The 18,059-nt window shown below is 40.4% G+C and overlaps 1 pseudogene; it reads right to left on the reverse strand.

Annotated features, from left to right (window-relative positions):
- Positions 1 to 1,067: 1,067 nt before the first annotated feature.
- The window catches only part of LOC125910421 (S-formylglutathione hydrolase-like), a 50,598-nt pseudogene continuing 33,606 nt past the window's right edge, over positions 1,068 to 18,059 (reverse strand).

The following is an 18,059-nucleotide window of genomic DNA, read 5'->3' on the forward strand; positions in this document are numbered from 1 at the left end:
ATTTGCTTATGCATTCTCATGATTATAGACACCAGAACTGTGTCCAGTCTTTGGCTATATAAATAAAGCTATTATGTTCTCCTACCAGGTTTGTTTTTAAAAATTTTTTTAACATTTATTTATTTTTGAAAGGGACAGAGCATAAGCAGGAGATGAACAGAGAGAGAGAGAGAGAGAGAGACAGAATCTGAAGCAGTCTCCAGGCTCTGAGCTGTCAGTACAGAGCCTAATGTGGGGCTTGAACCCACGAGCCGTGAGATCATGACCTGGGCTGAAGTCGGACGCCCAACTGACTGAGCCGCCCAGGCACCCCTACCAAGTTTGTTTTTTTAAATATACATTTTCCTTAACCTTGAGTAAATACTTACCAGTGAAGTTACTGGATGTATAGAGTAAGTGTGTGTTTACTTTTATAAGGAAACTCCAGAAATTTTCCAAAGTCATTGTACTTTGTATTCCTACCAGCAATATGGGAGAGTTTTGGTCACTCCACATTCTTAACCAACACTACTGCTTAATCTTCCCAAACACCCATTTTGGTGGGTGTGGAGTGGTACCTTGTTGTGGTTTAATTTGTATTTCCTTGATGAGTAATCATGCCGGGTACTTTTTCCCATCTGTGTATCATCCTTGTGAAGTGTATCCTGAATTCTTTCCTTCTCCTGGAGGGTCGTTTTTGTTGTTGCTGTTCTTTTATCTTTTTATGGTCAGGTTGTAAAAAAATCTTGGTATACCTTCAAATCTTGTCTTTGGTCAGAAAATGCATTTATCAATCTCCCAGTCTGTGGTTTGCATATTCATTGACTTAATGTATCTTTAGATTAGCAGAAGCTTTTACCAATTTTTCTGCTAGATCCTGTGTCACTTGTTATAAGCTGTATTTTCAAAAAAAAAAAATGTGTTCATTTCATCCACACTGTTGAATTTGTCCCCTTAAAGTTGTTCATAATAGTCTCTTTTTTTTTTCTCCTTGTTTTATATATTTACTCAGAAAGTGATTCAACTATGGAATGATGTATTTTTAGCACTCTGAAAGCCAATGTCTTGAAATCCTCTTTCCCTGCAGTACTGTTTATTACAATTTTATAATCCTGAACAAATTCTCTTATCTGAAGTTTTTCATGCATTCAGGTATTTTGCATGATGTCTGATGTGATCAGTAATGAAGGTTGCAATGAAGTAGTAGCTGTAATCTACTCTACATAACCCTCTTGTAATCTAAAAACAGGGGAAATTCTTTTCTGTACTGGCAGCTATAAAGTTGCCAAGTAGTAACTGTCCACCTGAAAGGAACTGGTCATCTTTTCCTTGATCAATTAGTATGTCCAGCTGAGAACCCAGATAGGCTTTCACAAGATGGGTAGCATCATAAACCTTCCATTTACTTTGATCTGTTCCCAAATATCCACTAAAGGTTTGTTTTTTTTTTTTTTTTTTTTTTGTTTTTTTTGCCCCAAGGACAGAGCACTGGGTTACAAATTGGAGCAAATGCTGATACAGATTTGTATTTTCCAGGATTCTTCAAAGCACAAATCAAAGCTCTGTGGCCTCCCATGGAGTGGCCAAAAATAGGCATCCTTTGGAGGTCCACCGGAAAATGGGCATTTATGAGTTGGAGAAGCTCTTCAGTTACATAAGAGTACATTCTGTAGTTAGTTTTCCAAGGATCTTTATGGCATCCACATAAAACCCTGCACCTGTGCCAAAGTCCCAGTTCTCATCTCCTCCTTTAATATTGCAGCCATGAGGGCTGGTATCTGGAGTGATTACAAGGCTATATTCTGAGGCAGCTTGATGAGAACCAGAGTTTGATATAACATTTTGTTCTGTGCAAGTGAAACCAGACAGCCAATACAGTGCAAGGCATTTTCCAGTTTCTGCCTTTGGTGGTAAGTAGATAGCAAATTTCATTTTTCAGTTCAGTTCAACACTGTCATGTTCAAAAACTTTCTGCAATCCTCCAAAGCACTTGTTGCTGGAAATCGGTTTATGAGCAGCAGCCAGAGTGGAAAGGCAGGGCCTCAACTTCTAAAGTTGTTCTTGAGAGGGGGCGCCTGGGTGGCGCAGTCGGTTAAGCGTCCGACTTCAGCCAGGTCACGATCTCGCGGTCCGTGAGTTCGAGCCCCGCGTCAGGCTCTGGGCTGATGGCTCGGAGCCTGGAGCCTGTTTCTGATTCTGTGTCTCCCTCTCTCTCTGCCCCTCACCCGTTCATTCTCTGTCTCTCTCTGTCCCAAAAATAATAATAAAAAAAAAAAAAAAAAAAAAAAAGTTCTTGATACTTTCTTATCCTCCTCATGTCTATAGGATCTGTAGTGATAATCCCTCTTTCTCTTCTGATATTGAGAACTAGTGTTTTCTCCTCTTTTTTTCATGATCAGATTAGCTTGTGGTTTATTAATTACAATCTTCTCAAAGAGCCAGCTTTTGTTTTGCTAGTTTTGTCTCTTTTCTGTTTTCATTTATCCAATCTCTGCACTTTTATCTTTATAATTTCCTTTATACTATTTCCTTTGGGGTTTCTTTGCCTTTTTTTGTTTCCCCTATATTCTTCAGGCCATTGAGTTGAGATCCTTCCCTTTTCTTAATATTATCATATAGAGCTATAACTTTCCCTCTAAGCACTCCTACAGCTGTATTCTACAAATATTGATATGTTTTATTTTTATTGCTATTCATATTACAATGTTTTCTATTTTCTCCTGTGATTTTTCTCTTTGCTCCGTGGATTATGTCTAATCTCCAAATAGTCGAAACTTTCCTACATATCTTATTGCTGATTTCTATTTTAATTTTATTGTGGTCAGGGAACATACTGTGTGTGGTTTCAATTTGATTTAAACTATTGAATTTTTTTTTAATGACCCAGACTGTGATTTACCATATGCTGGTGAATACAATATACACTTGAAAAATATGTGTCTTCTGTGGTTGTTGCGTATAGTCTTCTATAAATTAGCTTGGCTAAATTTTGTCTAGTTGATCTATCAATTGCTTGAGAGATGGGTATTCAAATTACCAATAAAAATTGTGGATTATCTATTACTACTTATTTTGCTTCATGTAGATTAAAGCTCTGTTATTAGGTACTTATATATTTTTTTAATGTTTGTGCTTCCTGGTGAATTGATTCTTTTATTATCAGGAAAGATCCTTCTTTTTCTTTTTGACTTATAACACATATTGTCCAATATTAATATAGCTACTCCAGCTACTTCTATCATTTTGTTTACATAGTATATTCTTAAAATATATTTATTTAAATCTATCTATAGTTTTATATTTGAAGTGAATCTCTTATAGACACCCTATAATTGGGTCTTTGAGCTTTGTTGTTTTTTTTTTTTTAACCAAGTAGCAATCTTTACATATTAATTGGAGTGTGTAGCTTATTAACATTTAATGTTATTAAATATTGACTTACTGGTGACTGAATGATGTGATTGGATTTAGGTCCATCATTTCATTATTTGCTTTGCAATTTTGTTGGTTTTCTGTTTGTCCCCTCAGCTTTTTGTCCCTGTTCCTTTTTTCTGACTTCTTTTGGAATATTTACATAGTTTTTATGATGCCACTTAAAATTATCCATTGAATTTTAGCATTTCTCATTGATTTTTCTAAACATTAAAATATGCAAGGAAGAATAGGTTTTAAATTGGATGAGATTTTAAAATTTTGAAATTAAATGGGATAGGATTTCTTAAACCCTAAAGTTGTTTAAAAAAATACATAGGGTGCCAAATTCTTTATCTAAAGGATGGATAAGAATGAACCCCAGGGCAACTTTGAAGGATAAAGGGAAAAATTAACCATCTCTGTTTCCTCCTTACTAGAGCCAGTGCATTCCAGAAATTCTGGAATTCTGGAATAACTGTTTTTGTTATTTTTTATAATTGTTACAATCATTACAATTATTCCCAGACAAGAGAATAAAAGCAGTGGGAAACTGATGGCAAGAAAGCAAGAATTATCAAGAGCTGCCTTTCTGCCTCACTTTACCATTTGAGAAATACAGTCCACATGATGGCTTTTCACAAAGATGACTGAAGAATTTTTCCCTCTATTACCCTTCTTTTTACATTCTGAATGGACAATATATCTTTCTTTCCATAGGAATCTGTTAGAGATATTGGAGAACAATTCCAGCTCTAGACCAAAATCTGATATGAGTGGAAATGTGTTTCATTTCCGTTTTTGATACTTCCTTTTTGCTGAGAAAGAGATGAAAAACAGACATTGATTGAACCTCTACTATGGTCCAAACTCTGTGTACAAACTTTATATACATTATCTCATTCAGTCCTCAAAACTACCTTATCATTGGGGCCCCTGGGTGGCTCAGTTGGTTAAGTGGGCAATTCTTGATTTTGGTTCAGGTCATGATTTCACTGTTCATGGCATCAAGCCCCAAGTTGGGCTCTGTGATGACAGTACACAGCCTGCTTGGGATTCTCTCTATCCCTTTCTCTCTCTCACTGCCTCTCCCCTGGTTGCATGTGCACATTCTCACTCTCTATCTCTCTCTCTCAAAATAAATAAGTAAACTTAAAAAAAAAAAAAAACTACCCTATCAGGCAGTTACTATGACTTCCACCATTTTACACAAAACATAAAGTTCACAGAATCGACGTACTATGTCCAAAACCTACTGAGAAGTCACCAATTTATCAGGAACTCAAAAAATTGGTATGTAAATAGCACTTCTAGAAATTTTCTCCTGAGGCAAATGTCCAAAGATGTCCAAAGACATTTGCAGGAATGTTTTCCCCAACATTGTTCACAAATGGAAAACTGGAAGCACCTAAATTTAGCCCATAATTAGCAGAATTTGGTTAGTTATGGTGCTTCCATACTATAGAATACTGCACAGATGGTGACAGATCATATTAAGTTAAAAAAATTTTATGAACCCAAGAGACATGTTCAATAACATTCATTGTATTGGTGCATAAACACAAATAGGAAGGAAAAAGCACAGGTTATCTACAAGTGGTTATTTATTGGATAAGGGGGACAAGATTGTAAGAGGATTTGCACTTTCCATATGCTCTGGTATTGCATGTATATGCTCTGGTTTCATGTATAACTTGTATAATTAATTTAAGTATATTTTATGGTCAGCATGATTAGTAGGTAAGATGATGAGAGTTGCTTTAATAGAATCCTTCCTGTTACTGCAGCTGATTTCTACAGCCAGAACCTTCCCAGGGAGGAGAAGTGGAAGAAGGAGAACTCTAGAACCAGAAGACAGCAATACTGATGGTGGTGGAGGGCTGGAGAAGGTAGATCTGAGCGGCCAGGCTTGGCAGCAGCCCTGCTTAGCAACCTCAGAAAACCCTGAACTTGATGAGTACTCAATAAATGAGTTGAACTGAAAAGCAAATCCATACCAGCTGTGACTTACAAATAAAAGTCACATGTATCACCAATAATAAGGTATAGGCAACATACAATGAAAGAAGCCATTTTACGTTCTTAAGATTAGCAAACACTTTAAAGCTTAGCAATACCAAGTGAAGCCAAAAACAAAACGAGCTGTCCAATGTCGCTTATGGGAATACAAATTATTACGACCACTTTAAACAATTTGTCAATGTCTGGTAAAGTTGGACACAAGCCTGCCCCACATATTAACAATGCCACACATGTTAAGAGATGCTTTTCAAGAGACCTACATGGGAATGCATATGGCAATAGTGTAGATATGTCCATTTGGTAGAATATTAGTCAGCAGTGAAATTAAATAGACTAGAGTTTCACATTTCAATATGGATAAATCTTGAAAAGATAAAAATGAGCACAGGGAGCATCAGCTGTATCTGTAATGTTCCATTTTGCAAAAAAAGGCGGGGGGGAAGAAGAGGGACACTGGATAACAAAAAATAAATAAATAAAAGAATTTGAACTATATGTAGAAAAATATTCATATTTTTGATACTTTGATGTTGGATACATGGGTGTCGGTTATCTTAGTCTCTGTCTTTTCTGTATTTTTGAAGAATTTAATAGGAAGAAAAAAGAGAAAAGGCCTAGAAAAGAATATTCTGAGAAAATACACCAAAATTTTAATGGTGATTATCTGGGAAGATTCTAAGTGACCTTAGTTTTCCTTTTTATGTTTTTTTATGTGTTCTATTTGTACATATGAAACATGTATTTCATTTATAATAATCAAATGTGTTATTTTAATGTAATATAGGGACACCTGGGTGGCTCAGTCAGTTAAGCATCTGACTTTGGCTTAGGTCATGATCTCATGGTTCATGCCATGATCTCATGGCATCAGGCTCTCTGCTGTCAGCTCAGAGCCTGGAGCCAGCTTCCGATTCTGTGTCTCCCTCTCTCTCTGCCCTCCACAGCTTGCACTGTGTCTCTCTCTCTCAAAAATAAATGAACATTAAAAAAAATTTTTTATGTAATATATATACAATTTTTGTGACATGTGATGAAACTATATGAAATACAGGTGCAGTAAAAAGGACCAGAATTAGACTAAGAGATTAACAGTATTGTTTAATCTTTGGAGTTGGGGTAACAGATGGCTTTTTGTTCATACTTTGCTCTAAACACCAATTTTTCTAGAGTGGGAAAGTACAATATTTATGAACATTGGCTTATATAAAAGGCTACAGGTTTTAAATGAAAAAATTCAAATAGGTTTTTCCAGCATTGTAAAATGTTCACGGTCCTAATGATAAACTTAGTTATAAAAAAAAAATTATGTTCTTAAAGAAAAATTGAATTAGAGCAGATAATTGTTAAATGAAGTCTGGTATGATAGTGCAATTTATATTGATATTCCATGAATGCTAGCCCTGCTAATCAAAATATTGAGTTAAATAGCATGAGCTACTCCCTAAATAAATTCTATGAGTGGGGGTTATTGGCAAAGGGGAACATGAGGTCCTAAGTAGCCTACTGACCTGAGTTGTCTCCATGGAGAAGGACGCATCAGAGTCATTTAATCAATGCTGTTTCTTTTATAAATCGTCAGGGACTCTCCTAGGAAACCTTTAAGAGATTGATTCCTTATTACCACTGATATATGTTCCAATTAAATTTTTCACATTACCCTCCTGGGACTGCCCAGCCTGAAGGGAAAGAAGATGTGATCCCAGTCTTCCATGCCCCGTCATTGACAAGATTCTTGCATGTTAGGGACACCATGACCAGCCTGTTGCCTAAAATCTGTAATGGAAAACCATGGCACTGCCCAAAATCTTGAAGCACTACTCTAGAATAAGCACAAAGCTCTGACAACCTTAGGATTTCCATATGCCTGTCCAGAGAGGTGTCTTCAAATACAAGTGCAATGTTTTCTTTCTGGAGAAAAAAAAAGAATCTATGAAAATCCTAACATCCCCTCCTGACACTGCTCTCCAGTCCACCCTGTTGGTACCAGGCAAACCCCAAGAAACAGTTGCCCTCAACCATGGTGGGTGGTGAGTTTTCCAAAGCCCGTATGTAACCAATGATCTTAGGAGATCTGAACAATATTATCTCAAGATATGAAAATCCAGGATTATTTCCCCAAAGTGTATAAACTCAAAATACAGAGAATTGAAGCAACTTGCCCAGGTCACCCTTGTAGCTCATAAGCCAGGTGGCCATAGACAGGAAGAAGGAAAATGTAACTGTGATGACAAGAAAGCATCAGAAGCAGATAAGCAAATCAAACACTGAATTTTAAAAATTTACATTGTTTTTAGTCCTTTCTGTTTTGCACTTTTCTTGGGTTAATGAGACCCTATAAACATATTTCCATCCACAGTTTTAGAGACTTCTATCCGGCTATCCATAGGAGATACGGCTGACCACATCCCTAGGTGTTTAATGGCCTCATAAGCTCTCCCTTTTTTCACTTTGCTGTCTCCACACCCATAGAAGACATACAAGGATTTTGCTGCCCCCGAGATTTTGCATCTTTCTGCTCAGCTAATTACCCCCAACTGAAAAAATGACTGTCCCTCATACTTGGAGAAATATGGTAATCAAGCAACTAAATGCTCCTTTTGCTAATGACATGTTTTTTCAATATGTTCAAATGAGAGGCTCATTGGAAATTATTCACTTTCTTCTAAGTTGCAAAGGAAAATGAAAGGCAAATTATGGCTGTCTAAGCACGTGTTTGCACGGATCCTATCTCCCTGAACTAATTTGCCATCCGCAGAGCTATTGACAGCTAGTGCTTCCCTTCAGCCTTTGCACTTACCCGGTGGAAATGATTAAAGATTTCATTTCCGTGAGGGGTCATTTAGGTGGGCGATGACCCCAAAAGACAACACAGAAGTCATAATGTCCGAAGGAGAGAGTGAGAGAACAATGGTTTCCATAAGTATTTCAACAGTAGGAAGACAGAGAATGGAGTGTCCGATTTGAAAGGAACTCAGGCCTGCTTATTCACTCTGATTTTTCAGATGAGGAAACTGAGGCCCAGAGAGGTTAAAAGGGGATTGATCAAATTCCATCTGCTCATTTGTAGCAGAATTGAAACCAGGAGCTAAGTGTTGGCTCTTCTCTCCTTCTCCTCCATCCCGTAGCCATCAGTACCAGTAAATAAAAGTAAGTTCAAGATGATGTGGTTTCTGGGGCAGGGGGGTGGTGCTTAAGACAAAGTATGATGGCATACTTGGAATTTTCTACCAATTCCTCAATTGCGCAACTTCACTGATTCAAAGAAACTGCTTCACTCATACATAAGCCAACACACACAATCCAACAGAGATCATTCATCATTATCTCACTGCACTCAGGGTAGGGAGCTCCACGTAGAATGCAGAAAAGGCAAGGGTCAAGGGCACTATAGAATGAGCCACTCTCCTTCACCCTCCAGCCCCCACCCCCTCCCATCAGCCCAGGTTGATCCATTTTCATTACATTTCTCTTTGATGCAAAATCCCCAAACCTTGGGCAGGCAGCTCGGCTTATCAAATCTGTTCTTAATAATCCATTTTTATCAAACTTTATCTGATGAAACCAAAATATGTTTGATCTTAGTATAAAGTATACTTATCAGTCCTACTGCTAGAATGACACTGCCCTAAAGTGAATGGTATTAAGTGCAAAGTCTTTAGAGTCAGAAAGAAATGAGTTTAAATCCCCAGTCTGTCACTTCCTAGCTGCAATGCCTTGACCAAGTCACCCACAAACTCAGCAATATCTCCCTTAGCATGCTAGGCTCTAGGAACTCAGATACCAGCCCTGCCTTCCTGGCTTTACACTTTGGAGGCAGAGACAGATACCAGCATACCTGTTACCCAAGTTATAGCAACTGTTATAAGTGTTGGGAAGGAAGGTTCCCTGGAACTGTGAGGGCACCCACCAGGAGGATGTGTCTTTCTTGCGAAGGTCAAAGAAGGCTTGCCTTAGGGGGAACGCTGGAGCAGAGATGAGAAGGATAAGAGGGCGAAATGAAGAAGAGCCAGCATCCCAGGCAAGGGCACAGTGCTGGGATGGACCACGTCCAGCCTGGGAGAGTGAGTGTGCACAGTATGGAGCAGAGAAGAGGGGCCCATGGAGAGGTCTGAACAATGCAGAGGCACCTGTGACCACGGCTAAGAGGTTTGCCCTCCTTCTGAGTGGTATGGGGCTGCAGGACATGATCAGTCCCAAGCGTGAACACATCAGAGGACAGCATGGACACCAGTACCCGGGTAGAAGTCCAGTGCCGTGATTCATACAAGAGCTAGTGATGACATGAATAGAAAGAGTGAACAGAATCTAGGGGATACTTAAGAACTAAAACCATTTAGGTTGTCATGATACATTGGATCAGGGAAGTAAGAGAAAGGAGTACATCAATGCCAACTCAGAGCACTTTGGCTTGTGAAACCAGTTAAGTGGTGGTCCATATTCTGAGAACTAAGATTCAAAGGAGGCAGATGGATGACCTAAACCTCTGAGCCTCAGTTTCCTCATCCATAAAACAAGAATGGTAATGCCGTCTTTTAGGTTTTCTTACCCAATCCAACATGGTGGAAAGGGAGGTGGGAGTTCCCACACATACAACCCCAAGCAATTCTCGGACACCAGCAGGGTATCCAAGGATTCACCTGAATTCTAACACCATCTACCCAGAGATAGCATCAGATCCCACAGGTCAAGGGTTCAGTCCTACAAGACTGCCCCCAACCCCACTTCAGACTCCCGTTGCAAGCCCCAGGTTTTACCTGTACTTCTGACCTACCAGCTGCAGATTGGAGGTTCCAACAATCTCTTCCCCAGGTTCGACTCATATGCTAGAGTGGCTCACAGAACTCAGGGAAACACCATTTACTTAGGTTTGCAGTTTATTAAAGGATATGATAAAGAATATGAATCAACAGCCACATGAAAAGATGCACAGGGTGAGGTGTGAGAAAAGAGGGCGGAGCTCCCATGCCCTCTCCAGGACACCACTCTCTCCAAACCCCCCTCCTTCCATGTTCACCAACCTGGAAGCTCTCCCAATCTGGTCCTTTGGGTTTTTATGGGGGCTTCATTACATAGTCATGACTAAGTCATTGGTCATTGGCTGATTCAATCTCCAGTCCCTTTCCCATTCCCCACCCCCACCGCCCCATCTGGGGGTAAAACTGAAAGTTCCACCCCTCCAGTCACATGCTTGGTTCTCCTGGCAACCAGCCCCAACCCCCATCCTTTCCAAAAGTCACCTCATTAACATAAAAAAGGTAACTTTGTTGCCCTTATCACAAGAAATTTCAAGGGGTTTAGGAGCTATAAGCCAGAAACCCTGGACAAGAACCAAATACATAAGGAATATTATATTTTGATCATTTGAATGACCAAAAATATATTTCTTATAAATCACAATATTGCATACATAAATCACAACATTGTCGGAAGGCTTAGAGAAGGTTCCTAAAAAGTGACTGGTATATGGTACACCCTGAAATAAATGGTAGCTCTTCTCAGAGGTTATTCTTTCTCGATCTGATTGCAAATTCAGGATCTCAGGCACTCATTTCTCTTCACTCTCCTCTCTGACCATTCCTTCAAACTGTCAGTTTGCAGATCTAATCATCCTAAATCGTCTCTATTATGCCATACTAGCAAAATAGGCAAGGTAGCGATTGCTCTTATAAACTTATTATTGTAAATGTCACAGCTACAGTTTAGCTCACAATGGCCCACTTTGCTGTTGAAGGGAAAACATGTATTGCAAAGGTAGTTCCCATTATTAGCCAAATGCTCATGCACAAATGTGTTTATTAACCAAGGGCAAAGCGTTGGGTCATTTAAGGGGAGCTGAAAAGCACTGCTCTCAGATGTAAGGGAGGGGAAAAAAAATAACACCTACACGGCACTTAGAGTTCATAAAGCACCGTCACAATCACTGTATCAGCCAAACCTCACACTGTAGGTAGGGGGTGGGGAGGAAGGGCAGGTGTTTTCATTGTTATTTTTACATGTAAGATTAATTTAGAAAAAGTAACTTGCTCAAGCTTACAAAACAAGTGAGTAATAGAAATGATTTAACTACAAGTCTCTGGCTTCCCATTCTGTATGTGTATCAGAATCCCCCCTTCGACCTCTGCCAATGTCAAACCACTCAATAGGGACCATAAAAATCACACAGCCACCAAACAGAGGAGCGGGGCAAAATCAAAACTCAGCGGAACTCTCATGCTGATATGTTATCAATTCATTATTACTTCACCATGATTGTGGTTGTCATTAACAGACAACATGAGCTGAATGATTACTATATGCCAAGCTACGTGTTAAACATTCCGCAGGCATGATCTCATTGAACCTTTACAGCAACCTATAACATGGATGCTTTTATAAATTAGAATTATAAAAAATACAGATGAAAACGGAGGCTTAGAAAGTTTAAGTTGCTTGTCCGGTTCCTAAATCCTGGTCTCTTTCCACAGCCACTACACTAGACAGGCGTGCTTCTACGGGAAAGTTTAAGTTGCTTGTCCGGTTCCTAGATCCTGGTCTCTTTCCACAGCCACTACACTAGACAGGCGTGCTTCTACGGGACATATTATATACATGGCAGCAACGTGACTTACCAATAAAGCTAGTAAAGTGAGTAATTTCAAGTTATCCTGATTTTTTGGGGAAAATCACACCATACCTCCCATTCTCCTACAAGAAAAGTATGTAATCTAGTTCTCCCATTCAGTGAGCAAATGGGTATGAGCCCTTATCTGGGCCAGGTACCACCACAGATTCTTGTAATGGTCCCTTTGGAGTACTGAAGTTCCTGTCTCAAATTTCAGTCTTGGCTCTGCTCCTTACCTGCTAGAAAACCTTGGACAAGTTACTTAGCAGCTCAGACACTTAATTTAGTAGTCTGTGAGACGGGGGTGATAATAGTTCCAACATCATAAGGTAAGTGGGACCACATGCCTAAAACATTCAGCATGGTGCCTGGGACACGGTCGGTGCTCCACACATATTTGCTATGATGATTTTATATTTTGATGATCCTCCAGATAGCAGAACAGATGTTAGTTTCATTCTACAGAAAGGAAACTTATTTCAAGACATAAAGTATTTTGCATAATCTCACACAGTTTGTAAATGGAGAAGACAAAGATAAGAAATCGGGTCTTCTAAACACAACATAACAAATTTTTGTCATTAAAATCCCGCACAGCTCTCTACGGAGAATGGATCCTGGTATCTGGAAGATCTTGGAAGTAAAAGCAGGGTGGAGCCATGTGGCTTGTCACACAGGGTTGAGAGGTTAAAAGACCTGGAAGATGATTCAGAAGTGGGAAGAAAGGACCAAGGATTAGAGGCACGGAGGGAAGCATCGGAGAAAGTAGGGGGAGGAGGTGACAAGAGAGAAGGGCTGGAAAAAGAGAATATGTCCACAGGGATCTGAGAAATTGGCCCCAGGGTACATAATATACCTCCATCCTCCTTCTGTCTTCAGAATTGCCATGAAAATCTAGACTACTTATAAATATAGATGACCCCCATCTGAAACTGGATAAGGAGTGGCAAGAGATAGCATACAGGACAACACCCTGCGAGGCACTGTCGTGGGAAAGCAGTGGGGCCCGTGCTTTATGTTTCATAAGGAGGATAAAAGGTGTGGAATTGGACTGTATGGACCAGGTGTGGCTGAAGACAGAAAGAGGGAGGTAGGGCGGAAATCACCCAATTCTGCACGTTCTGAGAAAACACAGCAAGCAGCTTTGGCTTCTAGGATACCATTCTTAGTCTAGCCATCTTATAGGGGGGAACCCAGGCCATTTGTTCAGAAAGCTATCCATCCTGTCACAAAGCCTAGAAGAGGATTCTTCATTGAAATGCTCGCTGACAGTCTTGGAAAGGACATGCCTGATTTAGATAGAAGCGTAAAACTGGATATTTTTCATGATTGCTCCTCATTTATTATTTCACCATGCTAGATAAAGCCCAACCAGGGAGTTCCAATAGCACACACTGAGATAAACGTGTTGTCCCCTTAGTTCTGTCCTTCCCTCTTTGACGAAAATATAATTGATGAAAAACAGAATCTGCACTGGCCACATGTGACTGAAGTTCAAATACTTAGGTTGTTGGGTTTTAAAATCAGATCTGCTAAGATATCATTTGCTTTTATGTCCCTTAGCCTGGACATAGTAATAATTGCTTGCAACTGCTGGTGGTGGGTAGCAAGAGGGATGGGGAAGAGAGACAAGGGTGGGGAGCAGGGTACTCAGGGAGGACAAAATAGACCAAGAAAGCTGATCATTCTCCTTAGGAAACTGAACAAATACATCCCTGCTATGTTTTGTTCAGAAGTCAGACTCGGGGCACCTAGGTGGCTCAGCCAGGTAAGCGTCTGATTCTTGATTCAGCTCAGGTCATGATCCCAGGGTCATGGGACTGAGCCCCACCTCAGGCTCCATGCTGACAATGCCAAGCCTGCTTGGGATTCTCTCTCTCTCTCCCTTTCTCTCTGTCCCTCCTCTGGGCTCACTCTCTCTTTCTCTTTCTCTCTCTCAAAATAAATAAATAAATATTTAAAAAAGGAGAAGAAGGCAGAGTTGGGTGTTCCATTAGCCCTCCCTTCTCTCCTCATGCCCTCTTCAACCCCTTTCAAAAGGTACCATATAAAGGATCAGGTAGGGTGGGTGAAAGATAATTGCATTTGGAGTCAAATGATCTGGGGGCGGGTCCCAACATCTACCATTGATTGGTTGAGCAATTCGAAATGGAATATTGTATCCCTTTTGGTTTTGCTTCTTCTCACAGGAAACATGATTATGAGTATGATCAATGAGATAATGCAAGTACTATGTATATTTCCATGAATACTTATTAACATTAATGGACAAAAATATATTGGATCATGGATTTGAACATAAGACCCGAGAGTATAAAACTCCTAGAGGAACACATGGAGGAGAAGCTCCATGACCTTGGACTTGGCAATGGTTTCTCAGATTTGACACAGGAAATAAATGCACAAGAAATAAATCCCAAATTAGACAAGCAGGACTCCATAAAACTAAAAAGCTTCTACACAGCAGAAAGCAATCTATAGAGTGAAAAGGCAAACTACAGAAGGGAGAAAATATTTTCAAACATGAGAAGGAATTAGTATCCAAAATACATAAGGACATCCTACAACTCCATAGCATCAAAACAAATAAGCTGATTTAAAAGTGAGGCAAAGAGGGTGTCTGGGTGGTTCAGTGGGTTGAGTGTGCGACTCTTGATTTCAGCTCAGGTCATGATCCCAGAGTTGTGGGGTCAAGCCCTGTCTCAGGCTCCACACTGAGCTTGGAGCCTACTTAGATTCTCTCTCTCTCCCTTTGCCCCTCTCCTCCACTCACATGCCCTCTTTCTCTCTTAAAAAAAAAATAGGGCAAAGGACTTGAATAGACATTTTCCAAAGCAAGACTGGACCTTACATGGCCGCACTAAATGTGCCAGATTGACATGTCTTCCTTTCACCCAGCTCTCCCATCACCACCTAATTTGCAGGCATGTTTTTCTGTCTTCTGAGCCCAGCTATTCCATCCATTGGCCTGACTGCAGTCACCAGACCCCAGCCTGGGACAACCAGTGCAGAGGCACATGAAGAAAGTCTGAGTTAGAAATTCAAGGATTCCCCCAACCTGCCCACAGACTCTCAGCAGCCTGTGGGGAAGATGGCTCCAACAGACATGCGTCCTCCGCTTTCTTGTGCTTCAGGTCTATCTATGGGTGTGTTTCAACTCCAAATGTGACCTGGAGACGGAGGTTGCCCTGTGAAGTTTGCATTTACCATGACTGGCACGCCTGCATTTTCCAAGACCACACAGGTAAATATGGCAATGGAATTGCAATAGGCTACCATGAGTGGGCAAACTATGGCCTGTGGGTGAAACGCATGCCATTGCCTGCTTTTGGAAGGCCCAGAAACCAAGAATGGGTTCCACATTTTTACATAGTTGAAAAAATTCAAGAGAAGAGTAATATTTCATGGCATGTGAAAATTCTATGAAATTATGTGAAAATTATATAAAATTCAAATTTATCATCCATAAATAAAGTTTTATTGGACCACAGCCAAATGCAATCATTTACATATTGTCTATGGCTGCTTTCCCACAATTGGAGAGTCGAGTATTTGCCACAGAGACCGTATGGCCAGGAAAGTCTAAAATATTTGCCATCTAGCCCTTTATGGAAAAGGCTTCTTGACCCCTTTGAGCTACTGCTCAAAGGCTACAGATTCATTTATCCTTAAGTACAGGTCAAGACAAAACTCTCTTTCATTCCAGTCTGACCCACTTCATCAACTATGAGCTTACTGCTTTCATTCTTGCCCTTTTTATAACACATTTTTCATAACTCTCTTCATGCCATCACCCTGTCCAAAAGCTTTCTCTATACTTTTATAATCAAGAAAAGATTTTTTTTTAATTTTATTTATTTATTTATTTATTTATTTATTTATTGAGAGAGAGAGAGAGAGAGAGAGAGAGAGAGAGAGAGAGAACAAGCAGGGGAAGGGCAGAGAGAGAGGGAGGGAAGGAGGGAGAATCCCAAGCAGGTTCCAGGCTGTCAGCACAGAGCCTGACATGGGGCTGGATCTCACGAACTGTGAGATCATGACCTGAGCGGAAATCAAGAGTCGGACACCCAACTGACTGAGCCACCAAGGTGCCCCTGAGGAAAAGGTCTTTTAATATGCCAGTGGTTCTCCACCGTGGATAGAACTAAATCCAAAATAGCTGTGATATGCCTTCAGGGCCATTCAAATCTAGCCTCAGTACCCCCTCTCTTTTGAAACAAGCTGCTGCCAAGCTCCCCACTTTGCCACAATGCCTTTCACCTTCACTGACCTAGAAGCTCCCTTACTGCCCTCAAAGTCCAGCCCAAAGCACCACTCCCCTTCTCTTCATATCCTTGAGCAGAAGACTATTTTGTCCACCAATGTTTCCACCAAGGCACATACTTTTAATGAACTTCTGCAAAGAGATGTATCCTACTACCTTGAAATGACTCACATGTACATCTAGCCTGACTGTATCTGCCATGTCCACCAGGAAGTGAGCCGCAAACCACGGTTTCCTCCTCTTTATGACTCCAGCACCTGTCATGAAGAAAGACCATACTATGTGTTTATAAAATTTAATAATAATAGTTATGATTCCTTTTATTGCCTTTTTCATCTCAGTAGTCGAGAAGAGGATTTTTTTTTTTTTAAGAGAGAGAGTGGGGAGCCTGGATGGCTCAGTCAGTTAAACATCTAAATCTTGATTATAGCTCAGGTCATGATCTCACAGTTTGTGAGATTGACCCCTGTGCCGGGCTCCATGCCAACAATGAGGACCCTGCTTGGGATTCTCTCTCCTTCTCTCTCTGCCCCTGATCTGCTTGCACATTTTCTCTCCCATTTTTCTCTCTCTCCCTCTCAAGATAAATAAATAAACATTTAAAGAGAGACAGAGAGAGAGAGCACAAGTAGGGGAGGGGCAGAGAGAGAGGGAGAGAGAGAATCTTAAGCAGGCTCTGTGCTCAGTATGGAGCCCAACACAGGGCTCAATCCCACAATCCTGAGATTATGACCTGAGCCAAAATCAAGAGTCTGACACTCAACTGATTGAGCCACACAAGCATTCTACGAACAGGATTCTTTTTTTTTTTATTTTTTTTTTTTAACATTTATTTATTTTTGAGACAGAGAGAGACAGACCATGAACGGGGGAGGGGCAGAGAGAGAGGGAGACACAGAATCGGAAGCAGGCTCCAGGCTCTGAGCCGTCAGCCCAGAGCCCGACTCGGGGCTCGAACTCACTGACCGCGAGATTGTGACCTGAGCTGAAGTCGGACGCTCAACCGACTGAGCCACCCGGGCGCCCCTACGAACAGGATTCTTAAAAATAAAAGATAACCACAGACATAAGACATATCTCCACAGATTCATCCTAAGTACCTCTGTGACCTTAGATAATCCACTTAATTTTTCTGAGATGCACATTTCTCATGTGATAGAAAATAAGGATGGGACCTAAGTGGCTGACTTTGCCTATTTAAAGGGAGAGGATGATAATCAATCATAAAAGTAACAGCCAGCATGAATAGTATACATTCACATATCTAAACATTACTAGTTTCAAAAGAACTTTCATAAACAAGTTATTTTACGTTGGCAACAACAACAACGACAACAACGAATGCCCAAATAACATACTGCCAGTAAAAGCTATTTATAAATTGTAAAATACACATATGAAATGATATGGCTTTTAGTTTGTATTATAATAACCACCTGACATAGTTCAAAAGCTTCCACCCTAGGCTGGCAGGTAGAAGAGGCTGTTTGGAGGCTCATAATGCATTGCAGAGTAGCGTAACTTTATTCTGTATGGTAATGAACCTGCCATCTGGCTTCCTATACTTCAGCTTGCCCATGAGGAAATAAAACAATACCTCACAAGTTCACAGACCTTAGATTTACAGGATATGTCCACATCCATTATCTGTTATAACCCTCAGGACTGTCCTCACTTGAGATCAGAAATCCATTCTTCAGAGCTGTAAGTGGCTTGCTTTAGACCTTCCAGCAAGGGAGAAAGGACTGCAATTTGAACTGAGGTCCTCACTCTGTAAGTCCC

Source organism: Panthera uncia, assembly GCF_023721935.1.
Source record: "Panthera uncia isolate 11264 chromosome B3 unlocalized genomic scaffold, Puncia_PCG_1.0 HiC_scaffold_1, whole genome shotgun sequence".
Taxonomy (NCBI): domain Eukaryota; kingdom Metazoa; phylum Chordata; class Mammalia; order Carnivora; family Felidae; genus Panthera; species Panthera uncia.